The sequence below is a fragment of the Rhinoraja longicauda genome, chromosome 10, assembly GCF_053455715.1.
Source record: "Rhinoraja longicauda isolate Sanriku21f chromosome 10, sRhiLon1.1, whole genome shotgun sequence".
Taxonomy (NCBI): domain Eukaryota; kingdom Metazoa; phylum Chordata; class Chondrichthyes; order Rajiformes; family Arhynchobatidae; genus Rhinoraja; species Rhinoraja longicauda.
In genome coordinates this window covers 42,707,355-42,718,073 of record NC_135962.1, presented here as the reverse complement: position 1 = coordinate 42,718,073, position 10,719 = coordinate 42,707,355, and positions in this window count along the sequence as shown.

The window sequence follows — 10,719 nt, the reverse complement described above, 5'->3', positions numbered from 1 at the left end:
GAAACAATAGACAAAAGTCAATAGACAATAGGTGCAGGAGTAGGCCATTCGGCCCTTTGAGCCAGCACCGCCATTCAATGTGATCATGGCTGATCATTCTCAATCAGTACCCCGTTCCTGCCTTCTCCCCATACCCCCTGACTCCGCTATCCTTAAGAGCTCTATCTAGCTCTCTCTTGAATGCATTCAGAGAATTGGCCTCCACTGCCTTCAGAGGCAGAGAATTCCACAGATCTGTATCTCTAAACTAAATTGTGATAAAACAGGAACAACAAAACACTGGAAACATGAAGAAGCCTATTACTGATTGGATTTGTATCACCTTCACCATTTGCTGAAAATCTATTTGTTTCTGATGCAAAGTCACATCTTATTGTGTCCTTTCACAAATCACTCAGTGTATGCCCATCAGTGAATGAATGGTTCCAGGAATTTCCTCTTGGTGAAACAACAAACCTACGGTAAACTATTCCACTTTTAACAGTTTAACTGCTGAAAGCAACACCCCCATTTGTAGAAATTACTTGGCAATTTCACCCGTGCATTAACAATGCTGAAAATAGAAAACACAAAATAGCATGAAAGCAAAATACTGTGGATACTGGAAATCTAAAATTAAAAACAGGAAATGCTCGAATCGGGTCAGACAACACAATGGAGGGGTGGGGGGGGGTGGGGGGGGGAGGAAAGGACCAAAGAGAAAGGAAGGCCTTTAATAAGGCTGCGGTAAGAGTGATTCATCAATAAAATAAGATGCATGGCAAAGGAGGGAGTAATGGGATTATGTGGAATTAAAGAAGCCTGTAAATGGCAACAGTAAGACCATCACTAACAGCTACTCTCTTGGGCAAAATCAGCATCACAATCACTTTGGGAAGACTGGCATAAAATAAGCCCTTTTGACATTTGATAAGCATTCACTTACAAACCTCTTTTCTGGGGGTTGGCTCTTAAAGGTACTGCAAAATACTCTACGCTAGATCCAAAATTTATTATTGACTCTGGAGACACAATCCAGGTGAGAGCATTTTGGCTGAGACGAGAGTAGAAAGCCATGGGGAATGGAAAGAGTGCCTTGTGGGGATTGCAAGGATACAAAGTGATGTCAGTGTATAAAATATACCACGGGAAGCATTAGCTTCACTCCATCAGTTCAGTTGTCTACTTCTACTCCATTTTATACCAGATGTAAAATACAAATGTTTCATTCTCTACAAACATCAAATTGATGTTATTCATTTAAGTATTGTCGAAAATTGAGGAGCATCTCTCACATAGAAGACAATGGACAAATATCATATCATATCATATATATACAGCCGGAAACAGGCCTTTTCGGCCCTCCAAGTCCGTGCCGCCCAGCGATCCCCGTACATTAACACTATCCTACACCCACTAGGGACAATTTTTTACATTTACCCAGCCAATTAACCTACATACCTGTACGTCTTTGGAGTGTGGGAGGAAACCGAAGATCTCGGAGAAAACCCACGCATATCTTCCAATAATTCCAGTTTTCAAATAACAGCTTGAGTAGGTGCAGGGACCAAAACAGATTACACATAAAAAAGAGATTTTTTTTATCATTCATTCACTGAATACAGATATGAATGGTAGATCTATTTCATCACCCTTGAGAACGTGAGGATGAACTGCCTTCTTAGATGACTGAACTATTGATGAGCTTCTAAATAAATGTACAATTTCGGCTGTTTGTACTGATGCAAATCATCAGAAACCTGAAAGACACTGGTTTGTACTGTACTCTTTTTTACTGGGAAGCCATATCTAGACACCCTGCTGCTTTTATCCAGGAACAAAATGTTGAAAGAAACCAGTAATCCATCATCATCCACTAACTTTATAAGGATTTAATTATCTTAATTAATGAAGAAATTTTATTAGGTTTGCCATTCTTTTTTTTTTTTATTACTCTATTCAAAGTGTTTTGTATGTTTTGCAAAAAAAGGAAATGTAGGTAAAATACTTTGTAACATTTGGCTGCCTCTGCTTTTGAAAAACTGAGTAAATCATTTTAACTGTTATGTAACATTACACATTAAGATCTTTGCCCTCACATTCAGACCCAATAAAATCAGTATATTCACAAAGTTTTAAATGCAAAGGACAGATTAGGTTTTGGAGGAACCTGTGTAAATGTACAATTAACCCCTGCGCAAATGCATAATTAAGTCAGAAGCAATTTGCTTTCAGGCTGCCAAGAGCAGTACAGATGTGTATTAACGGCATCCATTTTCTCTGGTTAGTTTTACAGGACTGCTAACAAGACTGAATTGCATTTGTGCCTAAGTTACTCCTTTGATTTAACCTCAGGATGCAGATTGAGATTGGGAAGTTACTTGAATAAGAACAATTTTTTTGCTTTCTATTCTTGAGGCTCAACAATACCTCGTATATCAAAATAAAAAAACTGGGTTGTTTCATACAGTGTTAAGATGCAATCACTAGATGGCAACATTGCCTTTACACATGGACAGGAAATGCCTGCTTACAGCAAAATGACTCCACAGCCCATGGCTTTAAGCTACACTTTATAAAGCATCAGCTGCCAGAACCTGACTTCTGAAAGGCTCAATGTGCGTCATTTTTGAGATCTGAGCCTTTAACATATAACATATATAACATATAACAACTACAGCATGGAAACAGGCCTGTCCGGCCCTGCCAGTCCACGCCGACCATTCTCCCTGACCTAGTCTCATCTACCTGCACTCAGACCATAACCCTCCAATCCCCTCCTATCCATATACCTATCCAATTTACTCTTAAATAATAAAATCGAGCCAGCCTCCACCACTTCCACCGGAAGCCCATTCCATACAGCCACAACCCTCTGAGTAAAGAAGTTCCCCCTCATGTTACCCCTAAACCTTTGTCCCTCAATTCTGAAGCTATGTCCCCTTGTTGGAATCTTCCCCACTCTCAAAGGGAAAAGCCTACCCACGTCAACTCTGTCCGTCCCTCTCAAAATTTTAAAAACCTCTATCAAGTCCCCCCTCAACCTTCTACGCTCCAAAGAATAAAGACCCAACCTGTTCAACCTCTCTCTGTAGCCTAAGTGCTGAAACCCAGGCAACATTCTAGTAAATCTCCTCTGTACCCTCTCCATTTTGTCGACATCCTTCCTATAATTTGGCGACCAGAACTGCACACCATACTCCAGATTCGGCCTCACCAATGCCCTGTACAATTTCAACATTACATCCCAACTTCTATACTCGATGCTCTGATTTATAAAGGCAAGCATACCAAACGCCTTCTTCACCACCCTATCCACATGAGATTCCACCTTCAGGGAACAATGCACAGTTATTTCCAGATCCCTCTGTTCCACTGCATTCCTCAATTCCCTACCATTTACCCTGTACGTCCTATTTTGATTTGTCCTGCCAAAATGCAGCACCTCACACTTATCAACATTAAACTCCATCTGCCATCTTTCAGCCCACCCTTCCAAAAGGCCCAAGTCTCTCTGTAGACTTTGAAAATCTACCTCACTATCAACTACTCCACCTATCTTAGTATCATCTGCATATTTACTAATCCAATTTGCCACACCATCATCCAGATCATTAATGTAAATGACAAACAACAGTGGACCCAACACAGATCCTTGGGGCACTCCACTAGACACTGGCCTCCAACCTGACATACAATTGTCAACCGTTACCCTCTGGTATCTCCCATTCAGCCATTGTTGAATCCATCTTGCAACCTCACTATTAATACCCAACGATTTAACCTTCTTAATCAACCTTCCATGTGGAACCTTGTCAAATGCCTTACTGAAGTCCATATAGACAACATCCACAGCCTTGCCCTTATCAATTTCCCTGGTAACCTCTTCAAAAAATTCAAGAAGATTAGTCAAACATGACCTTCCAGGCACAAATCCATGTTGACTGTTTCTAATCAGGCCTTGATTATCCAAATAATTATATATATTGTCCCTAAGTATCTTTTCCATTAATTTTCCCACCACAGACGTCAAACTAATAGGTCTATAATTGCTAGGTTTACTTTTAGAACCTTTTTTAAACAAAGGCACAACATGCGCAATGCGCCAATCTTCCGGCACCATCCCTGTTTCTAATGACGTTTGAAATATTTCCGTCATAGCCCCTGCTATTTCTGCACTAACTTCCCTCAATGTCCTAGGGAATATCCTATCAGGACCTGGAGACTTATCCACTTTTATATTCTTCAAAAGTGTCCGTACCTCCTCTTCTTTAATCCTCCTAATTTCCATCACTACTCTACTTGTTTCGCATACCTCACATAATTCAATATCCTTCTCCTCGGTAAATACCGAAGAAAAGAAATTGTTTAATATCTCCCCCATTTCTTCCGGCTCAGCACATAGCTGTCCACTCTGACTCTCTAATGGACCAATTTTATCCCTCACTATCCTTTTGCTATTGACATATCTGTAGAACCCCTTGGGGTTTACTTTTACATTACTTGCCAAAGCAGCCTCATATCTTTTTTTCGCTTTTCTAATTTCCTTTTTAAGATTCCTTTTACATTCTTTATATTCCTCAAGAACCTCATTTACTCCCTGCCGCTTATATTTATTGTATATCTCCCTCTTTTTCCGAACCAAGTGTCCAATTTCCCTGGAAAACCACGGCTCTTTCAAATTATTATTCTTTCCTTTCCACCGAACAGGGACATAAAGACTCTGTACTCTCAAAATTTCACCTTTAAATATCCTCCATTTCTCTATTATATCCTTTTCATAAAACAACAATTTCCATTTCACTCCTTTTAAATCCTTTCTCATCTCCTCAAAATTAGCCTTTCTCCAATCCAAAATCTCAACCCTTGGTCCAGATTTGACCTTCTCCATAATGATATTGAAACTAATGGCATTATGATCACTAGACCCAAAGTGCTCCTCAACACATACCTCCGTCACCTGACCCATCTCATTTCCTAACAGGAGGTCCAACACTGCCCCTTCTCTGGTAGGCACCTCTACGTATTGCTGCAAAAAACTATCCTGCACACATTTTACAAACTCCAAACCATCCAGCCCTTTAACAGAATGTGATTCCCAGTCTATATACGGAAAATTGAAATCACCCACAATCACCACTCTGTGCTTACTACTAATATCTGCTATCTCCTTACATATTTGCTCTTCCAATTCTCGTTCCCTATTTGGTGGTCTATAATACACCCCTATAAGAGTTGCTAAACCTTTCTCATTTCTGAGTTCCACCCAAACAGCCTCCTTAATCGAGCCTTCTAGTCTGTCCTGCCAAAGCACTGCTGTGATATCCTCCCTGACAAGCAATGCAACACCCCCACCTCTTGCCCCTCCGATTCTATCACATCTGAAACAATGAAATCCTGGAATATTTAATTGCCAATCGCAACCCTCCTGCAACCATGTTTCACTGATCGCCACAACATCATACTTCCAGATGTCAATCCAGGCTCTAAGCTCATCCACCTTTCTTACAATGCTCCTAGCATTAAAATATACACATTTAAGGGACCCATCATTTCTTATTCTCAGTTTATTTCTTTTCCCTTCTTTCTCTCCTACATATTGGGTCTGAGTGTTTCCCTTTTCTGCCTCCTGCCTCACACACTGCCTATTAGCTATCTGTGTTTGAGTCCCTCCCCCCAACCGTACTAGTTTAAAGTCTCCGCAGTTATTTTAGCAGGCATGGGCAGCGTATATTACCCATCTCCCATTGCCTTTGAACAGTTCAACCATTTCAGTGCCAACCACATGCCACATGCAATCAGACTGGTGTCACATGCAGGCCAGACCAATTAAGGGTGACAACTTTCTTCCCCAAAAGGCATTAATGAAACTAGTTGGGTTTCTAAAACCAGAATATTTTCCCGTTGTCGTTATTAAGTTAGGTTTGTTGTTGTTTTCTTTTCCAAATTCCAGATTATTAACTGAATTCAACTTCCACTGCCACCATGATGGGAAATTAAATCAGGTCACTGGCTTGCCAGCACAGGTCTCCAGATTACACATCCAATAATCTAACTCGATACCCCCACTCTTATATTATTGGGAAATTTCTTGTGCGGCACGGTGGCGCAGCGGTAGAGTTACTGTCTTACAGCGAATGCAGCGACGGAGACTCAGGTTCGATCCTGTCTACGGGTGCCATCTGTACGGAGTTTGTACGTTCTCCCCGTGACCTGCGTGGGTTTTCTCCGAGATCTTCGGTTTCCTCCCACACTCCAAAGACATACAGGTATGTAGGTTAATTGACTGGGTAAATGTAAAAAAATAAAAAAAATAAAAATTGTCCCTAGTGTGTGTAGGATAGTGTTAATGTGTGGGGATCGCTGGGTGGCGCGGACTCGGTGGGCCGAAGGGCCTGTTTCCGCGCTGTATCTCTAAATCTAAAAAATCTAAAAATCTAAAATCTTAGAGGTGAAATTTCACCTGCATTTCTTAATCATCTTTTCATCATTGCTAACACCATTAAGATATCTTAGGAAGACTGTTGCACTATGGTTATGCACTGCTGAAAACTCAAATATTCACCTTCACTTTCCTTGGCTGTTCAGATAAGCTGAAAGAACTGTATCTATTAATTTTAAATCAGTGTGTTGGTAACCTGATAGAGTATATAACTAACAAAAGAGCTAAGGGAGCAAGGAGCCTCTAAAGTATCTTGTTGGACAGTGCGGAAGTATGCATCGTGACGAGGTATCAAGTTGCTCTTACTTTGGACCAGAGTTCCCAACACATCGAAGTGTAAATGGAGTAACAGATGACAAACACAAATCGGGCTTTTTGAACACCTGAGGATAGAAGATAAGTTGTCATAGTTCCTTAAAAGTGGCGTTACAGGTAGATAAAGTGGTCAAGGCTTTTGGTACATTGGCCTTCATCAGTCAGGCTATTGAGTACAGAAGTTGGGATGTTATGGTAAAGTTGTACAAGACGTTGGTGAGGCCATATTTGGAGTTTTGGACATCCTGCTATAGGAAAGATGTAGTTAAGCTGGAAAGAGTACAGAAACGATTTGCAAGAATGTTGCCAGGACTGGTGGGTCTGAGCTATAAGGAGAGGTTGGTCAGGCTAGGACTTTATTCCTTGGAGCACAGGAGGATGAGGTACAAGTCATCCAATAACGCACATGGGCCCCACCAAGAATAAATAAAGTTATCATCGAATCACCTTTGCAGGCAGTCCAGTGTCCCAGATTGGAGAAGGTCTATGAAACACCACATCAGTGCTTGTGCCCACATTTAAAATTATAGTCACGAGTAACCTTAGAACTTGAAAGGGCAGAATGATGTGGTCAGACATGTATGTTCAAATTCTACTCCCATCATATTGAAATTTAATATGTAGGAAAGAACTGCAGATGCTGGTTTAAATCAAAGATAGACACAAAATGCTGAAGTAACTCAGCAGGACAGGCAGAATCTCTGGAGAGAAGGAATGGGTGACGTTTCGGGTCAAGACTCTTCTTCAGACCTTGAGTCTTGAGTCTGAAGAAGGGTCTCGACCCAAAACGTCACCCATTCCTTCTCTCCAGAGATGCTGCCTGTCTCACTGATTTACTCCAGCATTTTGTGTCTATTTTCATATTGAAATTTAATACAGGTCTTGATCTCAGAGCTTATCTTGAACAGCATCAAAGCATAGCACCAAAGTATCTTTTATTTATTTTTTAATCTTACTAGCATATTGTTAGTATCAATACACATTTATCATACAAGGAGAGAAATTATCTCGAATTGACAGAATTCTAAGTGACAAAGTCTCTGAGCCACAGTTATGGCATGGATTGGAAGTACTATGACAGTCAGCAGTTCATACTTCCATCTTATCGCCGCTAGAAATCATAACCTTTCTTTTCCAAGTAATATCATCTTTGAATATACATTTCCACTAGAAGTCTTGTTTCTTCTGCATCATGAGAAGAATGATTGGTTCATGGAGCCTGTGTGAGGTCACCTTCAAACTCTGAAACAAACGATATTTATATGTTTATCAATTTGAATCATTGGCTTTGAAGGCCAGCTGCTTTCTTCACCTTTGTAGCCAATGCAGACACACAAATGGAGCCAATGTTTTCCCAAAAATACCATCACTCTGGCACATTTGATCTTGTTGTTTTCTGTTAACAAAGAGGGTAAATGTAGAATCCACGGTGTACAAAACAATTTGCATTTATTCACTCCCCTCACTTAATGTAGGAAAATGTCTCAAGGCTGATTACTGGAATGCAATCGGACAAAAATGATTTTGAGGCATGGAAAGAGAAACCGAAGAGGTGATTATAAAGGTCTGGACAGAGAGCTAAAGATTTCAGAGCCTCCTAAAGGTGCAGAGAGGGATTTAGGGAGGGAATTCCAGAGTTTAATGGCCAAAGACCCAGCCATCTACAGTCACTTCCAGATGGGAAGTGAACACAAAGCCCGATTTGGAAGAACCTGGAACTCACAGGGAGTTGTGGAGCTGAAGAAGGTAGCCGATAGAGGAAAGGATGATCTAAATCTAAATATTTAAATGAGCAATAGGAATAATACCTCAAATTTATTAGAATTTAAATGAGAAAAAGGAAGAAAGTGCATTAAGGTAACATGTCATATAAAGCGCTGATCAATGTTAACTATTTTATACTCCATCCTGAATAATATCAATTACACAACTCTCACGAAGAAGAAGATTCCAACCCTTGAAATACTGACAGTGCAGGAGAAGCCACTGTGATTTTGTAAAAAGCCTGAAATACTAACCCATTGTTATCTAACCGAAGAACACATGGTCCTAATTTTACTTTGTTAGTAAGCGGTAGAATTTACATGATCAAATTTGCAGCTGTCAGCCAAGTTGAGCAACTCCCAGTAGTAGTTGGTTTGTGGTTAGTTTCTAGACAATGAGGTGCTTTGCATCATCTTCACTTCATAATAAAGACATAAGGAGGAAACATGCATTGATTTTTGAAATAGAATCTCAAAGATCACATTAGGCACCAGTGCATTTCTAAGGTGTGACTGTTTCACAACTGATTCCAAAAATAACAAGCAATGTGCACATCAAACCTGTGCCATGGTGTTTGCTATCATATTGGTGGGAGTGTTAGCATCTACATAAGATTTACTATTACTAATAAAACACAAAGTACTTGTGTTATAACACCAGGATAAGTGCTCGACCAAGAAGACCAAGCCCAATGCCAAAGTAGTTTCTAAACTACCTATACACACTTATGCTATAGATCAATAACGAACTTCATATTCAGTAATAAGCTATCTTAGTTTAGTTTGGTTTAGTTTTGTTTATTGTCACGTGTACCGAGGTACAGTGAAAAGTATTTTTGTTGCGTGCTACTCAGTCAGCGGAAAGACTATACATGATTACCATGAAGCTGTTCACAGCGTACAGATATAGGATAAAGGGAATAATGTTTAGTGCAAGATAGTGTCCAGTAAAGTTTGATTAAAGATAGGCAGAGGGTCCCCAAAGAGGAAGATAGTAAGTCAGGACTGCTCTCTAGTTGCTGATAGGATACTTCAGTTGCCTGATAACACCTGGGAAGAAACTGTCTCCGAATCTGGAGGTATACATTTGCACACTTCTGTACCTCTTGCTTGATGGGAGAGGGAAGACGAGGGAGTGTCCAGGTTGAAACTCGTCCTTGATTATGCTGGTGGCCTTGCCGAGGCAGGGTGGAGTGTAGATAGAGTCAACAGAAGGGAGGTTGGTTTGAGTGATGGCCTGGGCTGCAAAGTAGTTTAATTCTGATATAAGTGTGTTGTTGCATTTATGTTCATAAGTCATAGGAGCAGAATTAAGCTGTTTGGCCCATCGAGTCATGCAGGAGTAGGCCATTCGGCCCTTTGAGCCAGCACCGCCATTCAATGTGATCATGGCCGATCATTCTCAATCAGTATCCCGTTCCTGCCTTCTCCCCATACCCCCTGACTCTGCTATCCTTAAGAGCTCTATTTAGTTCTCTCTTGAAAGCATTCAGAGAATTGGCCTCCACTGCCTTCTGAGGCAGAGAATTCCACAGATTTACAACTCTCTGACTGAAAAAGTTTTTCCTCATCTCTGTTTTAAATGGCCTACCCCTTATTCTTAAACTGTGGCCCCTGGTTCTGGACTCCCCCAACATTGGGAACATGTTTCCTGCCTCTAACGTGTCCAACCCCTTAATAATCTTATATGTTTCAATAAGATCCCCTCTCATCCTTCTAAATTCCAGTGTATACAAGCCTAGTCGCTCCAGTCTTTCAACATACGACAGTCCCACCATTCCGGGAATTAACCTAGTAAACCTACGCTGCACGCCCTCAATAGCAAGAATATCCTTCCTCAAATTTGGAGACCAAAACTGCACACAGTACTCCAGGTGCGGTCTCACTAGGTCCCTGTACAACTGCAGAAGGACTTCTTTGCTCCTATACTCAACTCCTCTTGTTATGAAGGCCAACATTCCATTCGTTTTCTTCACTGCCTGCTGTACCTGCATGCTTCCTTTCAGTGATTGATGCACTAGGACACCCAGATCTCATTGTACGTCCCCTTTTCCTAACTTGACACCATTCACATAATAATCTGCCTTCCTATTCTTACCACCAAAGTGGATAACCTCACACTTATCCACATTAAACTGCATTTGCCATGCATCCGCCCACTCACACAACCTGTCCATGTCACCCTGCAACCTCATAGCTTCTTCCTCACAGTTCACACTG